This window comes from Oryctolagus cuniculus, chromosome 11, assembly GCF_051225735.1.
Source record: "Oryctolagus cuniculus isolate XC-2025 breed Fujian yellow rabbit chromosome 11, ASM5122573v1, whole genome shotgun sequence".
Classification (NCBI taxonomy): domain Eukaryota; kingdom Metazoa; phylum Chordata; class Mammalia; order Lagomorpha; family Leporidae; genus Oryctolagus; species Oryctolagus cuniculus.
In genome coordinates, this window is record NC_142877.1 from 119,692,950 (window position 1) to 119,716,162 (window position 23,213).

Below are 23,213 nucleotides of genomic sequence, written 5' to 3' on the forward strand. Positions count from 1 at the left end.
GCACCCCCGGGCCGAGCCCCAGCCCAGCCACGACGGCGGGGGTCCCTCTCGGGGGCAGGGCTCCGGCACAGAGCCTTCACCCCCCACCGTTCACCGGCCCGGCCCAGCCCGGCCCAAGATGCTGCCTCAGGCTGTTCAAGATCCAACAGCCCTCACACTGGGGAGGAACTGGCGGATTTCAGAGCGCGGTTGACGTCCGGGTAAACAGTGTCACGGAGGCCTCATTAGCGCGCGGCTTCTGGGGGCTGCGGCTGCAGCTTCTGGGGAGCGGCGCGGGGGCATCAAAAGCGTGCGCAGAAGAGCTTTGTCGGCAGGAAACCCGGCGGCGGACAGGGCTCCGCGGCGAGGGGGTGCGGGCTGCGGGGCCCACGGCCACGGCCACGGCCACGGCCACGGCCACCGCCTGGAGAGGCCTGAGTGAGGCTGGTCTCGGCCAGGGCCCCGCACGTAAAGTGGGGTGCCGATGCCGCCCCCTCGAGTGGGTGTCACAGGGGAGATGGACGGACGGACGGACTCCCCGGGCCGGGCCTCCTCCGCCCTTCCCGTCCTCCTGGTGCACGGCGCAGTGGGCGGCGGGGGGTCATCGCGGTGTCTCGCGTGAGGACAGAGGCTGTCACTTCTGGGGGTCTCCGGCTGCCCGGCACGGGGCTCCCTCCACCGGACATCACGCCGGCCGCCCCAGCCTCACATCTCCTGCGAGGCTCGGGTGGACACAGCCTCGTGCCCCTGTGGTCAGCTGCGGTGGGGCGGACATGCCCTGGACTGTAGCCCACGGAAGCCGAACCTGGCTCGGGGACAAAGGACAGGGCCGGCCGGTCGGGGGCCGAGGGAGGGAAGGCCTGTTGCGTGAGCACCTGTATGTGTCCTGCACATGCTGGGTGTCTTACAAACATCGTCTCCTTCCACTCCCACGAGAGGCGGGGTTACTGCCCCCACCCCGCCTGCAGAGAGAACCAAACCTCAGAGGGGTTGTGTGCCATGCGCAAGGCCACACCGCTGCTGCGAGGGCCTCGAGGCCAGGCCTTGGGCCTTGGGGAGGAAGGGGGAGGAGCTGGGAGCTGCCGCTCCTGGAAACCAAGCCACTTCCCATCTCCCAGGGCCTGCAGGGAGCGGCGCCGAGGCTCTAGGGACCCAGGGCCTCAGTTTCCCAGGCTCGCCCCAGCCGGCCGGGCCACCTCCAGCGCTGGGGACTCCCCACAGCTCCCGGGGGGCCGTCCTGCTGGCTCTGCACCCCTGCCCTCCCCCTCGGCTCTGGCTTATTTTAAAACAATCAGCATTTGGCTCCAGTCGTGAAAGATGAGATGTGGGCGTGGTGTTAGGAGGAGTGGGGCACACTGTGCCCAGGAAAGAAAGGGGTCACTGGCTGGCGTGGGCTGCCCCAAAATGTCTCAGACCGGGGGCGGGGGGCAGATCTGCTGCGGCTCCCTCCCTCCCTTCTCCCCACCCATCAATCATTTGGGCAGGAAATTCACTGAGCACCTACTGTGTGCCAGTCCTGGCTCCAGACCCCCCAGCCCCCAGGAACACGGGGGGGGGGTAGGCAGGCACAGGGAGGGGGCGCTCTCTGCCCGGGAGGGCCCCTCCCCTCGGGGTGTCCACGGGTGAGGCCCCTGCAGGCCACTGGCTGCCCAGGGCTGGAGCCAAGGCTGACGCCCTCTGAGGCCCCCGGCTGCACACCCAGAACGGGGCGAGGACGCGGCGGTGGCGCTGGGGGCTGGGGTTGGGGGCTGGGCGTGGGGTGGGCGGAGGCGGCGAGGGCCTGGCCACGGCCTCGGACGGCTACAGATGAACTCCGGTTCATCCGCTTCCCAACCGTGCCGAGGAGAGAAAATAGCTTTCACACTATATTTTCTGATTTTTTTTTTCACTCCACTGCTTCTAAATCGATCCAGAACAGATTGTCCAATTGTTTGAATTTCAAGACAGAAGTCTCCTAATCTTTCTCTCATCCTGCCCAGAATTCTGCCGGGCCCCCGCCCGCCCTGGCGACCTCACGGCTCATGCCAGCCCCAGTGGAGCGCCCAAGGCTGTGCCTGCCTCACCCGCTGTCCCGTGGACCTGCAGGTGCCCACGAGGGGCTGGGGCTCCACGCACCCAGGCACCTTCACATCCAGGAACCCACTGCCTTCCCCGAAGAACAGAGCTGGCCGGGCCCCCCGGGGTCCTGGCGACACCCCGCCTCCCTCTGCCCAAGTCACGGCAGTGCGGCAAACAGGTGTCATGTCGGAGACCAGTGGGGCTGCAGCCGCGCCGACTGGCACCGTCCGCCCTGGTCACGCCACGCGCTGCCATCCTGGGCCCACACAGGACAACACACAGCCCACACCTAAGCCCAGGCTTCTGCCCCGCTTGCCACGACACGAACGCCATGCGAGAGCCACGCCAGAGCCCGGAAAGATCCCAAACCCATTCTCCAAGGTCCCCCCGGCCTGCCAGCTCCCTCCACTGCCTGTCTCATTTAACCATCAACCCAAGGGAAGCCACCGTCGCTGCCACCTCCAGGGAGGCCTCCTGGATGCTCCCCACCTCGGCCAGCACCCACACCCGCACCTTCCCTGATCCAGGGCCCATGCGTCCAGGCCGAACAGGTGACGGCAGCTGCATCTCTCAGAAGCCCGGCCAGTGGTGGGGGCCGTCTCAGGAGCAAAAGAGCTGGCAACCCAGCAGATGGCCGCCCACGGCACCTGCCACCAGCCATGGGGTTACAGACCCTGCCTCCCTCAACCTCCAGGCTGGGGACAACCCTCACGGCCCCCTCAGACCCCATTCCCTCCTCCCCAGGGGCTGGCTCTCTCCCTCACCGGAGGGAGGGAGGAGCACAAAGGAGTGGGCAGGGCCTGTCTGTGGGGACCATTTTGCTGGGTCCCAGGGATGTGGCCACAGGAGGGCCTGCTGTGGACCCATTTTATAGGAGAGGAAACTGAGGCACACAGGAGCAAGGCAGCCGGGCATCAGCAGTGAGCCCTGCACCCACGCCAGGCCCTGCCTGCCTGGAGTGTCCTTGGCCTCCCGGTAGAAGCAGCAGAAGCCGCCGGGCCCAAACCCTGGCTTTGCCACGCAGCTGCTGGGCGCCCTAGCCCAGGTCACCCGGCGTCTCCAAGTCTCCAGCAGACGGACGGCACCCGCGCCCGCTCAGAGACTGTCCCGACGATGACGGGAGGTGCGTGTGCGAGGTCTCGCAGCCGCCCTGGGCAGAGCAGGCTGGGCCGTGCTGTGGCTCCCGCAGGCCGGAGTCTGCCCGGCGGCCAGCAGTTCCCTGTGTTCCCTTCCCCGGCCCTGGCCTCGCGCCCCCCAGGAGGGCTCGGACAGCCCAGAGGCCCACACCACGCCGCTCCCCGGCGCTCCCCGGGATGGAGCCCGAGCACGCGTGCCGCCTCCACTTCCTGTTCACTTGGCCCGGCATAGATGACCACCTGCGGGGGGGAGGTGCCATCCCCCTCCCCCTGCCCAAAGTGGGGAGGATGTGGGGATCCCGGGGAGTCCAGGCACCCCCTGAGCAGCAGGCCAGGAAGCCATGGGCCGAGCCCAGCCTCACCCAGCCCCATGAACACCAGGCAGCCTGGGCCCCGGATTCCAGCCGTGCGCCCAGTCAGCATGAGCAAGGGGCTGGCAACAGCAAAGTTCCGCTCCAGGCCTCTCGCACCTCCTGAGCCGAGCCCGTGATGCCGCCTGATGGCGTCACGTGTGCACCTGCCTGCCCACCCCGCACCCCCTTCCCTCCCTCCTTTCGTCCATGGCACACCTAACGCACGCCAGCCCCGGGCCAGGTGCCGGATCCAGAGCTAACAAGGAACGGGGTTAACCTCTGCCCTCCCACTGTGCCGCCCCCTCTGCTATGCGATGCACGGGGCTGACATTAACCTCGGTGGTGACGTGTACGGCGCAAGTCCCCCGGGCCAGCCTGCACCAAGCACACCCCTTGGACTTGCTCATTTAATCCTCGCAAGAATCCAGCGAGGTGGGGCTCAGAGAGGTGGGGTAACTTGCCCGCGGTCACACAGCCTGCAGGCTGGCATCCGGAGCCTGGCAGTGCCCACAGAGCTCAGAGAACCCACGGTGGTGGGCACCGTGGCCAGTCGGGCGCCTGGACGGTGACAGTCCCACCTGTGGTTCTCACAGCCACTGTCCGAGCCATCGTCCCCATCACAGCCAACCTTCTGGAAAATGACTCCGGCCACGCACAGCCCAGCGCCGGCCGCAGCTGACGTGGAGCTGGATTGGCACCCGGGGCCCGAGCCAGCTCCCACACCCCCTGCTCCATGGCTGCCACGGTGCTGGGTGGTCTGCTTACTGCCTGCTTTCCCCCCATCACCCCACCAGCCCCGCCCCAGAGGCCCCTCCCCGGGGGTCCAGGGGTCCTGGAATGAGCCGATCCCGCTCCTGCGTGGCTACCCAGGCAGCAGAGGCTGGCACGGCACTGCACGCACACCACACGCACTCAGCGAGGCCGGTCTCACAGTGACCCATTTTGCAGGCGAGGATGCTGAGGCCGCAGAGCTCACGACTTGTTCAAGGTCAGGGGAGGGCAGCGTCGTTGGCCGTGGCCTCCATCACAGCCTCTGTGAGTCCAGGCTGCGCGGGGAGCAGCACCGGCACCGCCCGACACTGCGGCTCACTCTCCGAAGACCCCCAGGCCCCGGGATCAGATGCGGGGGGCGGGGTGGCGCTCCTGGAAGGCAGGCGATCTAACAAAGGCCGTCAGAGCACACAGCAGAGGGCGCAGGCCGGCTGCTGCCCAGCGGAGGGCTGGACGGGGGCCAAGCCCTCCGGGGCGCCATGGTGATCGGGCAGAGGCGGCCCCCAGGGGCTCGGAGCCGGCAGCCCCAGCCCGGGGGCCCTGGGGCCGCGGAGGAGCAGGGCTCTGGACGGTGGCACAGCAGCGCCGGGTCTTTGTTTACTGTCGAGAATTTTCCACGTGACGGCCTCGCTGCTCTGGCCCTCCCAGCCTCACAGAGCACGGCTGATCCACAGCCTCCCGGCTCGGGGCCCGGCGCTCCCCAGAGAAAGCGGGGGCCTGCCCTGGGGTGATGGCAGGTAATGGGTATGGAAGAGCTTTGTAAAAAGCGCCTGTCGGGGGCCAGCATCGTGGCACAGCAGGTGAAGCTGCCACCTGTGACGTCAGCATCCCCACGTGGGCGCTGGTTCAAATCCCGGCTGCTCCATTTCTCATCCAGCCCCCTACTCGAGGCCTGGGAAAAGCAGCGGAAGAGGACCCAAGGGCTTGGGTCCCTGCCCCCAGAGTGGGAGACCGGATGGAGCCCCTGGCGCCTGGCCCAGCCCCAGCCGCTGTGGCCCTCTGGGGAGTGAATCAGCGGATGGAAGCTCCCTCGCTTGCTCTCATTCGCATGAATAAATCTCAATAACAATGATAATAATAAAAAAGCAGCTACTGAGCCAGGCTGGAACAGAGGAAGCTGCCCCGCCCCCTCCTACTTAGCACACTCCTAGGAGCCCTTCCAGACCCCAGCCAGGCACCTCTTCCAGGAAGCCCTCCATGACTCCTCTCAATGCCGGATTTCCTTTTGTTCTGCTGCCCTGACTCTGCCCCACCCCCACTTGTAAAACCTGGGCCAGGGCAGGGCTCCTTGCCCGGGGGCGGCACCCCATCTGGCACAGCGTGGCGCCTGAATGACAGCTGTGGATCCGGCTGCTGCACACAGGCACAGCCCTCCCGACAAAGGAAAGCAAATCGCCGCCGTCCCCAGCGCGCCCGGTAGCCTCGCGGGAAGCACTCGCGCCGGCTTGTGGAAGGCATTTGCCTTTATTTTTAATGTGTGCCGATCTCTCAGAAAACAGCACTTTATTTTGAGCCCATCGAGCGGCGAGGAGCTGCGGAGTCTGGCAGAGCAGGCGAACTTTCCCAGCCCGCTTTCCCAAGGCGAAGCCCCGGGCCGCGGGCTCGGCAGCCGGCCCTCCTCGCCCTGGGCCTCGCCCCCGCCCCGCGCCGCGCTGCGCCGGGCATCTCTCGGGGCCTGCCCGCTGCAGTAATCAGATTCCGTAGCCGGGAGTTAAAGATGCGGCTTTGTCTCGTTTTCCAGGGAAGTGTGTGCGTGAAAACTGGGCTTTCCCTCCCAGGGCTCCGCGGAGCTTCCAGAACTTAACTCAGTGTTAAATGGTTGTCAACTGGGAGCCACCCGCGTGATTCCTCCAGGACGCGGGTGTGCAGGCGCTGGCGGACAGCAGCCACACGCCGCTCCCTGTGGCGTCCGCGTGGCGGGGCCCAGGCCTGCTGCAGGGGGTGCGCCCTGAGGCTGTAGTGCCAACACCATGGGGTGCTCGGCCCACCCCCGCCCCCGCCAGCCCCACCAGGCTTCTGGACAATGCCCACCCCGGCCATAAAGGACATCGGATTCACGGTGTGACCTTGAGCCCACCCGAGCCTGCTCTGGGCCTCAGTGTCCCCATCCTGACCCAGGAAGCAGATGAGCCTCAACTCCCTCCCAGCGGCAGCTCCGGGGGCGGGGGGGCTCCCTCCCGTGCAGCCTAGCCCCCGGCCCCTCCCCCACTACGACCACGGCTGGCTGGGCTCCCTGGGGTGGGGGCTGCAGAGGACACTGTGACGGAGGGCCCGGGGGCAGGACCGAGTGGCCTCAGGGTCTCCCCTTGCGGGGAACGTGGGTGCTGTGGGGAGGGAGGAAGAGAAGGGGTCCCTCCCCAGCCCTGCTCTGTCGGGGGTGGGACAGCAGACGGCACCCGGATGTCCCAGGAGAAGGGTGTGACTGGGTGGTCCCCAAGACCTGTCGGCTGGGGGCGATCCCTTTTCACCTGAGCCTGGGACGGGCTACGCCCGGGGCCAGTCCGGAGAAGGAGGGCCCAGTGCTCCTCTGAACCGGGCGGCACCGGGCCAGGCCCCGGCAGGGCCGTGGGGTGACCACGCTGAGTCCAACTTCTCGCCTGCACAGTAGCACCCCCGCTGCCAGCCCCCAGGGGAGCCTGCCAGGCGCAGTCCCCTGCTGTGGAGGCAAAGTCGCCGCGGGAGACTGCTGGACGTGGTGTCCACCTGCGACCCCCTCCAGAGGCCAAGGGGCTGGGCCCGGCAGCACCCTCGCCTCTCACTCAGGGTGGCCGGCAGGGCGGAGGGGCGGGCGGGGGTTAGAGACGGCCCCGGAGAGCACACCCACGGTCGTGTCCCAGAGTGCCCCTCCCCTCTGCTTTGCCCTCCCCCACTGGCCAAGCCCTCTCGGGGGCTAGGGAGGCGGTGTCCCTGGCTCAGAGGCCCCCGCCCCACCCCTGAGCACCTGCGCTTTGCCCCAGCCGTCTCTGCCCAGGGCACCTATACCTCCTCCCTTTTTGTACTGACTCCTGCCAGACCCGTCTGGCCTAGGCCTCCTGGCCCAACCCCTCCCAGGCTCCCTGGGGCAGATGCGCCCCCACGTGAGACCCCACAGCCCGGGGCTCACCCCAGGCCCCCCCAATCATACTGGCTTCTCAGGGGCCAAGGAGCCGTTGGGCAGCAAGCTCGGGGCTCACTGGAGAGGGGGATGGGGCAGGGGGCAAAAGGACCGACGTGTGACACGTGACGAGGGAGTGGCTGAAACGGATCCTGCTTTCTGTCCAAGCCTGGCCCCCGCCCCCCATCCTGTCCTGTCCTGTCCTGTCCTGTCCAGCTGCCCTGATGGGCTCCAGGCCGGGCGGCCCAGGAAAGCGGGGTGGACACACGCATACTCACAGGCCCAGCTGGGCGGCTCCCCCTGCCTCTCCCTGACGCGGGAGACAGCGCCGGCGCCCGTGGGACGGGGCTGCGGAACTTTGCGGGTACCTCGTGCTCCATCTCAGCCTCCGGCAGCTGTGCGGGACAGATGGCCGCTGGCGGGGGGCTCCTGCCTGAGCAGCCGCGGACCCTCGGGTTCTGAGCGAGCCCGGGGGGCCGTCCTGGGCTGACCCCAGGCACTGAGCTGTCTTCAGATTCTGGTCGCCACCTGCCCCGAGTGAGAGCTTCCGGTCACACGTGCACTGTCGGCATCAGGCCAGGGCACTGCCCCTCGCCACGATCTGGTCGGAGCTGACCTTGTCCTTCTACCGTGGCCGCCACGGGCCGTCAGGAGCCAGGAGCGCACACACAGCCTCTTCGGAGACCCCCGCCACCATTTTCCAGGCCAGGCAACTGAGGCCCAGAGCAGGGCGGGCAGCTGCCTGGGGTCACCCAGCCCTCAGCGGTGGATGGCAGTGACTCCATCCACCTTGCAGCCCAGGGAAAGAGGCTCAGAGCGGCCCGAGCCCTGCCCAAGGTCGCGCGGCCAGCCCTGGGCGGCTGGCGCCTTCTGCTGCCCCCAGCACGGTCTGGGGTTCCCCAGGAGGCAGCAACCAGAGCGGAGGGCTGAGGGCAGGGCAGGCACCGAGGCGCAGCACTGCTCCCTGCAGATTATGTAACTCCCGGCCCGACCCGTGGGGCCGCCAGCCCGCAGGAGACCCCCCCAGCCGGGGCCTGGCCCTCCAGCAGCCCCCTTCTTTCCAAAGAGACACTGGAGGCGCCGGGACAAACTGGCTTTTTTTTTTCCCCTCCTTCTCCCCCTCTGGCTGAGTAGCAAATACTAACACTAATAATGATAATAATAATAATTAGAATAAATATAACCTGAAGGCGCTTGGGGTCTTGTTACCATGGCAACCGCTGGCGCTAATGAGCTTGCCAGGCCGCCCAGCCCCGGGCGCGGGATCAATATCGATTGGGCCCGGGGAGGCGGCGGCGGCGGCGGCGGAGACTCCGCGGAGGCCACGCGGCGGGCTGGGACCCCGGGGGCACGCACTTGCGGGGGGCTTCCCCACCCGTCGCGCCGCCCATCTGGGGCCCCCGGCACCTGCCAGGTCCGCAGAGTGGCCCCAGCGCCCTGTCCAGCGCGCACCGGGCTCCAGGCTCGCTGCGCTCCCGGACGCGGGTCCTCCCCTCGGACGCGGATTTCGGTCTCCGCCGCCGCGTCCCAGCTGACGCGCCCACGGCTGCCCCGCCGACCCAGGTCCCTAACTCTCCAGGGTTCAGAGACCCCGACCCTGGCGAACCCTGGCACGGACCCCAAAGCCAGGGCACGGGCCGTCCCGCGCGGCTCCTGCTCCCAGACCCTCCCCTCGTCGTCCCTGGCCCCGTCCTAAGGTGCTGCGACCCCTGGTGCACCTCACCCTCTTCTACCCGCGCGCCCACCCTTCTCCGCCCAGGGCGCTCGCACCCCTTCTCCAGAACCCCGCCGCCGCAGACCCCGCCCCCCACTCGCCGGGACCCTCCTCCGCCACGAGCTCCGCCCTCGGCCCCTTTCCCCAAACGCCGGGACCCCGGCCCGGGTACGCCCTTCCCCCGCGCAGCCCCCTCCCGGCTCGTCCGGGGCGCGCAGCTCACCTGGCGCCCGCCGCTCGCTCGCTCGCTCGGTCCTCGCTCCTCGCTCCGCCGCCGGGAACCGGCGCCCGCGGGAGCCGCCTGCTGGGGCGCGGGGGCTGCCCACGCCCCCGCGGTGCCCTCGCGGCCGCCGCCGCAACAGTTGTCCGGGTTCCGGGGGCTGCGGGGTTCCGGGGCCGGCGCCCGGAAGGGGCCCGCTCCTAGGCGCGCCGGGCGCGGCGCGGCGCTCCGGCGGGCGCTCGCGCTCCTGGTCCCGCGCCCGGCCGCATGCCCCGCGCCGCCGCGGCTGCCCGGCCGCCCGCCAGCCCCGCGCCCCGCGCCGCGCCCGCCGCCGCCGCCGCGCTCGCCGCCGCCGCCGCCCGCTCCTCCTCGCCCTCTGCTGCCCTCTCTCCGCGCTCGCGGCGCCCCGCCGGCCTGGCCCCGCCGCGAGCCGGCGAGCGAGCGCCCCTCGCTGCCTGCCGCCCTCCCTCTCTCCTTATCTCTCCTCTCGCCGTCGCCGCAGCTCCTGTGCGCTCCGCGCGCTCTCGCTCCCCCTCACGCGGCTCCTGATTGTTCCTGGGCGAGCCGGCTCTGCCTCGCCTCCCGTTCTGCGCCGTACTTTCGCTCTGCCTTCCCGCTTCCCCCCTGCCCTCCTGCTCCCGGGCTGTGGCCCTGACCTTGCCCTGCTGCAGTCTGCAGGGTTCCTAGGGCAGTGGCCAGCCCAGGGCGGCTGCTCAACCCCTGTGTGGTAGATGGGGAGATTGAGGCGCCCCGACCGGCAGGCTTCCTGGGGTGGGTGCACCCTGGCCTCATCCCACCCTGGGGGCCGAACCGAGCCTGGGGAGCCTCTGCCCTCCCTGCAGGGGGGCACGACTCCCTCTCCCTGGGACAAGGGGCAGGTGCCTGAGTTCAGCACGGGCGTGGTTGTCAGGTGGATCTGGGCTGGGGCCCCGGTTGCTTCGGCTCCTTGGCAGCTGTGTGGCCCAGAGCAGGTGTCTGGTTCTCAGCCCCGGCTGCCAGCCCCGTGGTGAGGACCGGATAACAGGGAGTGCATAAGGGAAAATGAAAGCAGGCCCAAAGGCGCAGGTGACTCGTGGAGTGGTCGCCGGGTGGGCGAGGGTGAATTGGGGCAGGGGGCTCTTGGGGCTGTGGCCCAGGGGGGTCAGGCCAGTGGGATTTGCCATGTGGGACACCGGGCAGATGCTGTGCCCAGGCTCAGCCCTGGCACGCGCCCCCTGGCTGCTGGCGGAGGCAGTGGGGCAGCCCCTCGCCCTAGCTGGCCGCGAGGCCTTTGGCCCAGCACCTGACTCCCCCTGCACTGCCTCCCTGCTGGACGGCTGCATGAGGGGCTGCCCTTCCCTGGGGGGCAGGGGGAGCATCCCACCTGCCACGAGGACCAGAGAGGTGGAGAAACAGGATGGGGCTTGGGGGCGTCCACTTTGACTTTTGTCCCATCCACATAGCTGTCAGCACCAGGCACAGGCAGGGCCTTGAAGGACAGGTGCCGGGGGCGGGGCACAGCAGGGGGCCTGTGTTGCTGGGGTGAGGGGGTGTGTCTGTTGTGCAAGTGGTTTCTGTATTTGTGTGTGTGTGTGTGGTGCGTGTGCCGTGTGTGTCGGCACGCGTGGGTGGGTGGAAAGAGCAGGCATCTCCCTTTCTCGGGCCCCCCCGCGGGGGTGTTGTGGCTGTTCCCGTGCGTGGTGGCTGAGCGAGTCCCACGTGAGGGGCCTGCGGGCGGGGACGGGGAGAGGCCGGCAGCAGGGGTGCGAGACCCCTCCCCAGCCTGACGCTGGCCTCTGCGGCCAGGACCCTGAGCTCCCGCCTGGCCGGGCTGATCCCCCGCGCCTGCCATGTGCGGGGCTGTCGGCCCTGCCCCTGCCCCTGCCCCTGCCCCTGCTCCGTGGCGTTGCCTCCTGGCACCCACTTTCCTCATCACAAGTGGGGAGTGAGCTCCGAGGGCCGGGCGAGGGCTGGATGAGGCCTGCAGCCACGCAGCCAGCGGAGCTGCCCGCCCCCGGCGCCCCTCTGAGCTTCCGGGAGGGCCCGGGGCACGCAGGCAGAAGCGTGGCTTTTGGAGCTGGACAGACGGGCTTGAGCCCAAGACCACGTGTGTTTGTTCTGTGGCCGTGGTGCCGGCCAGAGATCCAAAGCTCTGTCTCCCTGGACCAACGCCACAGGCTGGCGGGGGCCGTGTTCCCCGCCCTCCCAGCTCCCGGGGGCCCTCAGGCCAGCACCCTCAAGGCTCCCCCGGCTGCCCCAAGCAGGGCCTGGTCCGCGGGTCACAGCGCCCCCTGCCTCCCTCTCTAGGGCCCCGGGTGATCCCAGAGGGATAATCCCTAGCCGGCTCCCATCCTGACTTCCTTTCCCTTCTTGCCATATAAGGCAAGGCAGACAGATTCCCAGGGTCAGGACGAAGCCGTCTTTGGCGGGGTGGGGGCAGCGTGTCTCGGCCGGCCCCTCCGCGCATCGGCCGGGCGCTGGCGACTCGGGGTGGGTGGGAGCCTCTGAACCGTGCCGGGCGGTGGGTGCTGGGCGGGGGACACCTCTCTCCACAGGTGACAGTCCCCCAGCACGGGAGCAAAGGCCCCCCGCCGTCTCCCAGCACCTGCTGCGTGTGCCGCGCCCGGGGCCCTGGTCCTATTTACTACTGCTCTGCCTTTGGGAGGCCTGCTCCCCCGCACACCAGCCTCGCGGCCGGCCTGGCGCATGACTCATGCGAGCCTTTACAGAGCCGCCTTTTCAAAGGGCTGGCTGGGGAGGGAGCTAAATTTAAAACCAGGCTTCCCAGGCAGATCACCTGCCATGTCGGAGCCGCTCCCGCTTAATTAGAAGCCGGGGCCTGCGGCCTGCCGGGCGGGCTCCACGCCCCTCCTCTGAGAAAGGTCAGGCCCCCCCAGTGTGCCCCCCACCTGGGCAGCGCTTCCCAAGGGCACCCCCAGTGCTTTCTTTCTCCCACTTGAAGAGTTTAGGGTCCCAGCCCCCTCTTCCCAAACCCAAGACACAAAGAGCGGAGTTCGGCCGCGCCCGCGGGGATCGGGACTCCGGGCTGCAGCCCGGACCCTGTGAGCGGCCGCAGCTCCGGGCGAGGGCCGGCTGGGGTGGTCGAGGCCAGCCTCTCCGATCTTCCCAGTCCTAAGGGGCTGCACCCCTGCGTGCGAGGAAGCACTTCCGAGGGCCCTGGCTCACCCCCTTGTTCCCCCAGGGGGCAGTGGAGGCCCTGGGGTGGGGATTCTTGCCCAGAGCCCCGGAGGGCGTGGGGAGCCATCCCAGCCCCGTCCCCTGGGAGGTGCAAGCCTGGCAGTGCGGCGCAGGTGGCCTGGAGGAGGCGGGGCTGCCCGGCGGTTAGGCTTGCTGGCTTCGGCCAGTCCTGGTCCCCGCCGGCACCCTGCCGCGTCCTCGGCCCCCATGGCTGCCCTGCAGGCTGCGATGCTTCTCCACATAGTAGGTGTGCAATGCACAGGCGCTGCTGCTGTGGTCTGCTGTTGTGGGAGCCCTCTGGGGTCCCGGAAGCCCCCTAGCCACAGCCGGCAGTGCTGCGGTAATGCCAGCTGTGTGGTTTGCCAGAGCCGGTGGCCATCATCTCGTCCCTGGGGGCTCCAGAGAGCACCCTCCCACCCCTGCCTTGTCCTCCCCTGTCCCTGAGGCCCCCTCCCTGCTGCAGGTACAAACGCACCTGTTCCCCTCTGACCCTGGCGGCCTCAGCGGTGCGAGGGCAGGCAGCGAGCCCCCCCCCCGTGGCCACGCCCTGCGGGGGAGGGGATTGAGCTGCTGCAGCCCTGGCTCCGCTCTGTGGAGCTTGGGGGTGGGGGGCGCGCGCCACCTGTTTGCCGGAGCATTTGCTGCGGCTGCTGGCGGGAGGTGCCAGGGGGCCCCCGTGTGGAGGCTGGGGCTGAGCTGCGGGGTCTCGCGCCTCAAGGGGAGACACTGGGGGCAGCCCCCGACCTCAGCCAGCTCGGAGACACGGCTGCCGCCCTACAGCCACGAGGAATCAGACTCTGCCGACACCTTGAACCGGGGAGGGGTTCCTCCCCAGCCTCCAACAAGGGCCCCGCGGCAGGGCCGCCTGCACGTGAGCCTGGTGACTCCGGAGCCGCGCCCCGCCCCGCCTTCCGGCCCTTGGAGCCACAGGGCCCCCGCCGGCCTGCGCCTGCCCTTGGGATAGCACAGCCCTGGCCCGGGGGCCCCTGCCGCCCCCCCCCCCGTGCTGACGACTCCAGGATGAAGTGGGGAGAAAAGGCAGCAACCTCTCAGTCTGGGGGAAGCTGGCAGCAAGGGGCCTGCTCTGTGCTTGGGGGACTCCAACGAGGTGCCCCAGGCCCAGCCCCCCAGGAGGCGTCTGCCCCGGGGAGCACGGGGAGCCGGGAGGGGCTGGCAGGGGATCCCGCCCCCTTCCCTTCCCGGAGCTGGAAGCCCAGCCCGCAGGCGCCCTGCGTCTCTCGGCCTCCTGGAGCCCGGGTTGCTCTCCTGGGTCCCAGGACGCTCCAGGCAGGCAGCACAGGCCCCGGGCTCAGCGCACGGGGGGTGCAGGAAGTGGTGCCCAGCCCACGGGGCACCTCCTGGCGGGGCGCTAAGAGAGCTGGCCGCTGTGCTGGCTGCTCTCGGGGTCGGGGCAAGCTGTGAGCACCTGGGCCGGGTACTTGCCCTGGGCGTGTGCCTCTCCAGTTCACCGAGTGCCAGCCAGGAACGCAGCGGGCAGAGACAGGCAGACCCCTTAGAGCTGCAGGGAGGGCCACCCAGGGTGGGGGTGGGGGGTCAGGGAAGGGCAGGGTCTCCACGTGGAGCCCTCTGGCCACTCCAAGGGGCAGGGGGTGTGCCTTCCCGTCTCTCTCTGCGCATCCTGGGCCGGGCGCAGGGTGCCCTGTACCCACGGAGCCACCTAGGGGTCGTCCTGAAGCCCCACGCCAAGCCCAAAGTCACTCTGTGCGACTCCATTTCCGGGGCACAAAATGGGCAGAGAGGTGAAGCGACTTGCCTGGGGTCGGCCAGCAGGGAAGCGGCGGAGCCGGGATTTGAACCTGGGTCTGTCTCTGCCACTCTCTGCCCGGCCCCTTCTCTTGACCTTGGTGCAACGGGAACAGGAGCTAAGGCTCTGGGTTGGGAGCCTGTCTGGCTCCGTCCAGCCCGGCTCCGGCTGGCCGCGTTCCCCGGGGGCTCGGCGGCTCAGGCCCTGCGGCCGGGGCTGGAATTCCAGGCCTCTTTGATTTCACCGCGCGACCTTTCTCAGTATCATAAACTGTTTGGCTTGGCCTCCCATGGCAACCTTTGCTGTTGCAAAATCCTGTGTTTCTGCAAAGCCCCGGAAAGAGCGGCCTTTGGCGGTGGTTCCCGGCACTCTGTCGAGGCTCCGGGCTGCGGGGAAGCTGACCGCAGGCGGGGGGACGGTGCGCCCCTCCCCAAGCGGCTGCCTCCAGCCCCGGCCTGCACCCTGGTCACTCACGGGTTGCCAGCTGTGCTAGGGCAGAGCTGGGCTCCCGTTCCTCTGGTTTCTGGAGCCTGGATTTAGGTGCCTCCCGCCCAGCCTGCAGCACTGCCAGGAGCCAAGCGCTCACGGCTTGCTCTCAGCCGCGGGCAGGGAGGAGCAGAGAGGTGAAGTACCCGGCCCCAGGTCACACAGCCAGGGACTGGAAGATGCTGCCTGCCGGCCTCAGCTGTCCAAGCTCAGGACCACTCACACCAGCCCGAGCAAAGGGGGCCTCACCTTGGGGTCCCCGCCACCCGGGGTCCCAGCCCGGCGAGGCGCCTGGCCCTCTGTGGTTAGTCCCAGTCGCTTCCACTCCGAGGTCTCCCAAGATCATTGCCAAAGAGAGGGTGGGCTGCCGCCTGCCCCAGAGCACCATGGGAGTATCTTGGAGCACCCGGATACTCCGACATCAGCCGTACGTACCCCACGGGGGCAACGTGTGCGGCCACCTGCCCAAGGCCGCCCTCATGTGCCACGCGGATGTGACAGTCACAGGCCTCAGTGTTCTCAGCTTTGAAATGGAGCCAGCAGTTCCTCCCTTTGAAGGACCCTGGGACGCTTGGCCAGCCGAGGCCAGGCGCATACTGGGGGCTCTGCTGGGCCAGCCTCAGCTCCTGGCTCCATCGCACGGCCCACGGCCTGGGGTCTGGCCTCTCACGCGTCACAGGCACACCTGCTGTGGCATCTGCTGAGCCAGTCATGCGGTATCGGCACCCTCAGAAGTTAGCGCGGCCACCGTTTCCAGCCGCCTGCAGGGGGCGCCACATGCGGGGACCGACGCAGTCACACTGAGAGTGGTGCGCTCAGTACCAGGCCTGTGTCTCACGGTGAGGAACCAGGCTGGCACCTGCGCTCAGTACCGCTGAGGGCTTGAGGGGACACCTGGGCCAGCCTGGGGACTCGGGGCAGAGCCTGGCGTGGTGGCCAAGGAAGGGCTATGGCTGCGTGTTGAGGGCTCTCGGGAGCCTCCCCAGGGTCGGGGGCCACAGGGCTGAGGCCCCCCAGGACAGGGAGCCCGGAGGCCTGAGCAGGAGACGCAGGGACCAGTGCCAGGGGGAGCCCCACCCACCCACCCCCCCAGATGGCAGAGGGTCACAGAGCAATCCGTTCCCTGGATGAGGGGCTTCCCTGGGCACAGCCTCCGCAGGGCCCCCAGCTCTCATCTCTCAGCACCCTCTTCGTAGTGCCCCCTGGTCCAGGCCTCGTGTCCCCCGCCTGGACCTGTGCAGTAGCCAGTCATCTCCCGACTCCGCTCTCTGGCCCACGGGGCCGTCCATCCTTCAAATGGAGCCAAAGACGCTGCTCAAACCCTTGTGTGGCCCCCGCTGCCTGCAGCGCCACCTGCTGCCACACGGCCACCCTGCACCTGCCGTGCCTCTCACATGTCCTGAAGATGCCATTCTGCCGGGGGACCCCCCCCCCGTTTCCTCTCCCTCTCCCTCCCTCCCTCCCTCCCTTGTTATCTCTGAGCCCCCAGCACCTTTGTCTCCTCCCCCGGAAGCCGCCCCTGGGCTCCTGCCCATCCCGATGTGGTCACGCAGGGTGACACCGTGTGTGCTTCTGTCGCTGCCAGGCACCGTCTGAGGGCCGGGGCCAGGGCCGGGGCTGGGACCAGCCAGGGCCAGCCAGGGCCTGCCTCCGTGTGCCTGGTCACATACGTGGGCCTGCCTCCGTGTGCCTGGTCACATACGTGGCTCTAGCAGGGAGCCGGCACAGAGCCTGGCCACGCGGGGCGCCGGGCACCTGCCTCGAACCTCCGCCCCCAGCTCCCGCGTGCACCCCGCTTGACTTAATTCTCCCCCAGCCCAGGGGCTGCTCTCCCTGCCACAGACGGTGATGGGTGAAGATCTGTGGTGAACCCCGCTGCGCACTCAGCACCCGCGGGTCCTCCCCGGCTCCGCCCCCCTCCTGCGTAGCTCGTCATCGTTGCCCAGACAGGCAGGGCCTTCGCCGCCTCACCAGCCGGCTTGTCACAGAACAAACGCAAGGTGAGCTGCACAGGAGCCGCGGGGGAGCCTGAGGGGAGGTCCCCGGACACCCCAATTCAGAAAGCTCCTCCTCCTCCAGGAGGCCTCCCCTGCCCGCTCCAGTCCTCCGGCCCAGCTTCCGCCACACATCACACTCCAGTTCCAGGCTTTGTGTCCCTGGTGATGGTGGACAAGGACGGACATGGGGACGGGCCAACATTGTAGGCGGCCGATGGGTGGGTCAACAGTGGGTGGGTGGGGAATGGACGGACAGATCCAAGGACAGGGAGGAGTGAGCATGTGATGGGTGAGGATGGGGGGTGGGTGAGGGTGAGGATGGGGGGGTGGGTGAGGGTGAGGATGGGGGGTGGGTGAGGGTGAGGATGGGGGGTGGGTGATGGGTGAGGATGAGGGGTGGGTGAGGGTGAGGATGGGGGGGTGGGGGATGGGTGAGGATGGGGGGTGGGTGAGGGTGAGGATGGGGGGTGGGTGAGGGTGAGGATGGGGGGTGGGGGATGGGTGAGGATGGGGGGTGGGTGATGGGTGAGGATGAGGGGTGGGTGAGGGTGAGGATGGGGGGGTGGGGGATGGGTGAGGATGGGGGGTGGGTGAGGGTGAGGATGAGGGGTGGGTGATGGGTGAGGATGGGGGGTGGGTGAGGGTGAGGATGGGGGGTGGGTGAGGGTGAGGATGGGGGGTGGGTGATGATGGGGGGGTGGGTGAGGGTAGGATGGGGAGTGGGTGATGGGTGGGCATGGGGGGGTGCTGGGTGAGCAGGTTCACGGGGCCACCCGGGCTGGGAGGGTTGACGGGCAGGTGGAGAAGCAGGAGTGGGGGTGGCTGGGCGGGCGGTGGCTGTGAGGCTGAGGGCCGGCCTGCGGTGTGGCTGCGTGGTCCCTGGACATTCGGCAGCAACAGGGCTCGCGGCCCACCCATCGCCAGTGTTTACTGAGGGCAGTAGTGTTGCACGTGCATTAACCGGCCCATTTCACGCGTGTGATTATCACAGGGGAGGAGCTCGGGGAGGTCTGGCGGGCGTTGGGCCGAGCACAGGGTGATGGGGCGGGGAAGGGGCTGCGTCACCCAGAGCGGGTGCTGGTGGGCGAGGGGTGGAGGGCCGGGCAAGCGGCTGTCCTCACGCCAGGACACCCGAGTCAGGGAGCAGAGGCCACCTGGACACACACACACACACGTGTGCACACACGCATACATGCTGCATCTTGTCCCCCCCTTGTCAACGCAGCCACAGGTTCTGGCCGAAACACGACCCTGCTCCTGCCACCCCCGCCCCAAAGCCGGGAACACCCAGCCCTCTGCTGCGCTGGCGTCACACGGCTGGCGGCCAGACTCGTGGAGGGCCCTGGCAGAGTCCCCCGGGTTCCAGGCCCTGGCCCTGTGTCTTGTCCCGGGACACCAGCCCCCGCCGCCCGTGCCTCTGCCCTGCCTGGGGTCTGGGACAATCCCCAGCTTCTTCCCGCCTGGCTCGGTCCGGCCTCCTTTTCGGGAAGACCAAGGCCCCACGAGGAGGAGCTGTGGCCATGGCCGTGGCCGTGGCCGTGTGGGAAGCGCCTGCCACGAGTCCTGCTGGGGTCACTCTTGACCCGGCATCCGCCTTCGCGGCCAGAGCGCCTTTCCCAGCAGTGAGATTGTGGCTCCTTCACAGGTGAACGGCTGTGCCCTTCCTCCGTGCCAGGGAGAGGCCTGGTGCCCGGGACGCCTCGGGGCACAGAGGCGGCCCCCCGGGCTCAGCCAGGCCCTCGGCACCTGCTGCAGGCCCACAGCAGGGTCCCCTCCCCCACCTGCCACTGGGACTAGTGCAGGGCCCACCGGGTGCCCCCGGCCCTCGAGATGCCCCACCTCCCGGAGCTGCAGGTCCCTGTCCGAGGCGCTTCTCTCCAGGAGACGGGAGGCAGGGTGACCTTGCTGGTGCCAGAGCTAAGAATAGCCCAGGGCACCGGCACCCTGCACCCCTCCCCCGGCCGCGTGCAGGGGAGCGGAAGGACCCTGCGCCCCGCGGGCAGCCAGCTGTTGGGGGACTGCCGGCTTCGCGAGTGCTGAGTCAGCAACGGGCAGTGCCCTTGAGGTCCGCCGGGGCGTGGGAAGGCGTTGAATCCCGACTCTGCTGGGTCCAGGGCCAGCCTTGAGCACGGCCTCTTAGTCTCTGTTTCCCAGTTAAGGAGACCACCGTGGCATCGCTTCAGGGGGTGGAGCCACTGTGCCGGGGACCCCCAGGCCCCTGGCCGCCCCGCCTCCAGCTTTGCCAGCCGCACCCTCCCCTGGGTCTCCCCGACTTCCTGTGCAGAGGTAGGAGTGAAGGTGCTAACGGCTCTGGTGTCTGCCAGCCCTGGGCAGACCCGGACGGGCCGCTCCCAGGCCTGGGGGCCTCAGACGAGCCCCTTGCCCTTTTCCAAGCTGTCCCCTACCCTGTATGAAGTGGGGATGCTGGCCCACCTTGGGGGCGGGGGCGATGGGGTGGCCCTCAAGCTGGAGTTTTGGAAACACACAGTGGGTGCTCGGCTATCCTGGCTGCTGTGTGACCAGTGCGGGTCGGGGGGCTGCCCCCTCCCTGCGACTCCGAGGGCAGGGCCGGCACCAGCAGGGAGACCATTCGGGCTGGGTCTGGAGGCACAGTCCCAGCTCTGGGAGTGGGTGCGGGGGAGTGAGTGGGAGGTCACTTCAGGGAGAGAGCTGCCCATTCGTAGAGGCAATCAAGTGTAACCTGCCCCTGCTGCCCAGGGACAGCACAGCAGTGATGGACACGCACATGGGTCAGCATCCACCCCGGGGGTCCACACCCACGGCCGGCAGAAACACACCGCAGAGTCCATGGGTCAGAGCTGTGCCTGCCGGGCCCCTGCCTCCCACTACTGGCTTCCCAGAGCCCCTGCAGGGGAGGAGGAGGGGAGAGAGGGGCCGGAGGTGATGTCCTTGTGTGCCCAGGTCCCCAGCCACCAAGCTGGGGGGAGGGGCTCGCAGCCGCCACCTTTGGTGGCTGACCATGGCTGGAGAGCTGGAGGGGCTGGGGAGGACCTGGTTAGGGCCGGTCACTGGGACAAATCCAACTGGTTTGTATCCGCCACTCAGAGATCGGGGTGCAGTGGCTGACGACTGTGTAGCGGGGGCCTGGAGCCCAAAGAAGTTAGGTGGCCTCCCCTGCTCAGCCCCCCGGGGACCGCCCTCCAACAGGGCGACAAGCCAGGGGCGGCTGTGTCCGTCTCCCTGCCCGGCCACCCAGCACGGGTCTGTCGTGTGGGGGGAATCCGAGCCGCCGTTGCAGCCTGGAGTGGACTCCCGGCCACACGCGGCTTCCCGAGGCTGCTCCAGGGGTCCCATCTCCCGCCAGGAGGCTGCGGGCAAAGCCGCACTGTTTCCTTCTCCTGGACCAGCGGGAGGCCAGCACACAGGATCAGGGCTCCGAGGTTAGGGTGGCCCTCCCTGGGCAGCTCCTGGCTCGGTTCTTCCCTGGTACCCAGTGGCTCTGGAGAGCATCGGGGCCTCGGCTGAGCCCTCCCCCTAGGACTGGGTCCAGCTTTCCCCTCCTGCGAGGGTTGTGGGGACAGCAGGGCCTGCAGAGATCCTCTGTCCGCACCCTCGAGCTCTCCGCCCCTCCTGGCTCACCCAGGGCTGCCAAGTCCCGGCGCTCCCTCCTGAGCCTGGAGCCGCGGGCCCAGCTGCCCGGGGCCAGAACCCTGCACCCCTCTGCCCCGCCGCTGGCCAGTCAGACGCCTCCCCAGGGGTCCCACCGGGCTCAGTTGGTCCCGCCCCCATGGAGCCACTGTCACCCTCGGACCCCTGACTCGGCCCAGCATCCCTGCGAGTTCCAAAGCTCATGCTATGCCAGGGGCTCCTCCAGCCACGGCGCCAAGACGCCAGCCGGCAGCGAGACGTCAGCGAGACGGGTTCCCACGGGCAGAGGACAGACACTGAGACTCCCGCCCCGGCCTCGGGCCCCGCCACCGCACCAGAGGGCAGAGAGGGGACTGAGGGGACCCTCCTCCGGGAACAGGCTGGCCGCGGACCCTGTGTGTCTCCCAGGGCACGGGGCTGCTGCCACCTCTGCTTCCGGCCTGATGCAAGGCTGCAGGTCGAGGTCCGACCCAGAGAGACCAGGACGGGGAGGGGGCCGGCGTGGGTGTGGCCCACACGCCCAGGGTCGTCCTGGCCCAGCTGAGTCCGTGGACGACAGACAGCCCTGGGCTGAAGACTCCCTGCCGAGGCCCAGCTAGGACAACAAGGGGCCCCTCCGCCTGACCAGGGGGTGAGGCCGTCCGAGACTGGGGTGGGGGCTGGGCAGGCAGCAGCAGGGCTGGGGTAACTCCACCGGACGGCTGCACCTGCTGGCCTCTTGGAGGGCGGCCAGGCAGACAGCTGGGGCACCGAGCCCGCACCCCCCTGGTTCACTAGCCAAGCCCTGGGGCCTCGCGCAAGGAGGCGTCCCCAGCACAGGAGAGCAGTAGCTGCCCCAGCACCGCAGGCAGAGGCCCCGGCCAGGGGGCACCGCGGCTGGCAGTGGCGGTGACAAGCGCTATGGTCCGGCTGTTATTCATAGACCCGGCAACTTGCCGTGACCTCGGCCCCAGGGAAGCCTCCTGGGGCACCAAGGCCGCTTCTGCAGGGAGCAGAGGAGGGGAGAACGTGAGCCCCAGGCCCCAGCTCCCGTTCCCACTTGCTGTGTGACCCTGGGCCATCCTCTTGCCGCCTCTGAGCCTCTTGGCTGGAGCCCAGGGCTGCGGGCAGGGCCAAGGCACAGCGGGCCCACGCAGCCCACGGGAGTCCCAGGGAGACACTGCCCAGGCAGGGCCACAGGATCCTCCCCTACTGCGGCTTCTGGTCGGGCTGTCCAACGCCCGTGGGGACCACAGGCATGAGAAACGTGGAGCTGCAGCCAGCAGAGGCCATGGGGGCGGCGGCCAGACTGCCCCTCCCGCGGGAATCCACCCACTTCCGCTGTGGCTCAGCTCGGCCCTGGGTTTCGGCCTCGGACCGGACGTGGGAAAGGGCTGGACCCAGAGCGGAAGGGAGCCGTGGCCGGGCTCTGGGTGGGTTCCCTGCGTCCCTGCAGGGCGGGTGGGGCCGGGGCCAGTGTCCTTGGCCAGTTCCTCCCACGGTTTCCACACAGCAGGCCCGGGCTGGCGGGCGCCAAGATCAACACGTCTCAAGTTCCCCATCCCAGCCGTGCCAGGGCCGGGCTCCTGGCTGACATCCTTAACCCTTGCAAAGCGGCCGGCGGGGCCTAGAATTTCCTCGGCCCTCTGGGAACCCGAGGGTCACTCCGGGGCTAGAATCGTCCCGAGCCACAGCCTTGGGGGCTGCGTTGCATCCCCCCGGAAATTCACATGAGGGCGCCCTGCTGTGGGAGACTGGGCTCTGCAGGGCTCATGGAGCGACAATGTGGCCCAGCCCTGGTCCAGGAGCACAGCCGGTCGGACGCGGGGACGCCGGGGTGGGGGCGGGGCCCGCGTGGCGGTGGTGCAGGAGGAAGCAGGCACCTGCGAGCCGCACAGAAGCCCCCCCCCCCAAGCTGGGGTCTGAGCTCGGACCCCTGGCCTCCCGCACGGCGAGACGGGTGCGTGGCTTGAGCTGCCTGCCCGTGGCGTGTTGTGGCACCAGCCCAGCGAAGGAGCCATGTTGGTGGCGGGAGAGCTAACGGCCGTGGGACACTTGAGGGTCCCAGCCCGCCCGGGGGAGCGCCAGCCATGGGACCCTGGCTGACCCGGTCAGGTACACACCACGGGACCCCCTGAGCTCGCAGGCGTGGTCCCCCAGCGGTTTTCTCGAGAGTCCCACCTTCCGCTGCCCCCTGGTGGAGCAAAGCCAGGGTTCAGTTACCGCCAGGCCCGGCACGCGCCCCGGGGAGCGGCCCCAGGCTGCTCTAGGCGCCCAGACGTCTGCGGTGCCGTCATCCTGGTGCCCAGACCGTGTGCAGAAGCAAAGCGTTCAGGGAGCCGCGGTGCGGGCGGGTGGGCGGCAGCCAGGCCAGGGAGGAGGCGGCCGCGAGCCCCCCGCCAGACGCCCTGGGCACTTGGCCTTTCCTCTGGCCCCCCTCAGGGGTCCCCCCGGACTGCGCCCCCAGGCTCTGTGTCTCTCCCACTTTGGCTCCACAGTCACCTCCCAGGACGGTCCTCACCGACGCTGGCACACGCCAGCCCCTGCTCGGTAACTCGTATCCTGCTCGCACCCAGATCCCGCAGCACGGACCGCGAGCCCACTTTACAGAAGGAGAGAGCGAGGCCCGGAGGGGCCCAGTGGCTGCATGCGGGGATGCCGGGTGCAGCTCTGCCCGAGCCAGCCCCGGGCCAGCAGCAAGGTCCTGTCGGCTTCGCTGAGCTCCAGTGACCAGGAACCTCCCGCGAGGGCAGGAGGGCCCGGCTCAGGCCGTGAGAACCCGGCGCTGTGGGGGCGCCCGCCCTGCCCCCTCCCCGGCTCTGGCTCACGGCTCAGGGAACCTCCAGCCCAGCCGAGCACTCCAGAGCCCCACCCA

The 23,213-nt window shown here is 69.1% G+C and overlaps 1 protein-coding gene across 3 annotated transcripts in view; it reads right to left on the reverse strand.

Annotated features, from left to right (window-relative positions):
- Positions 1-23,213, reverse strand: part of SHISAL1 (shisa like 1) — a 90,458-nt gene that overhangs the window by 45,314 nt on the left and 21,931 nt on the right. Inside the window, exon 1 of one of the 3 annotated variants that reach the window (XM_089307715.1) lies at positions 9,982-10,005. The exons of 1 other annotated variant lie outside the window; for it this stretch is intronic. The gene's annotated coding sequence lies outside the window, so the exon portion shown is untranslated. Of the gene's footprint in view, positions 1-9,328; positions 9,789-9,981; positions 10,006-23,213 lie in introns of those variants that run through there. One more of the 3 variants, XM_070053028.2, reaches the window with a different exon arrangement.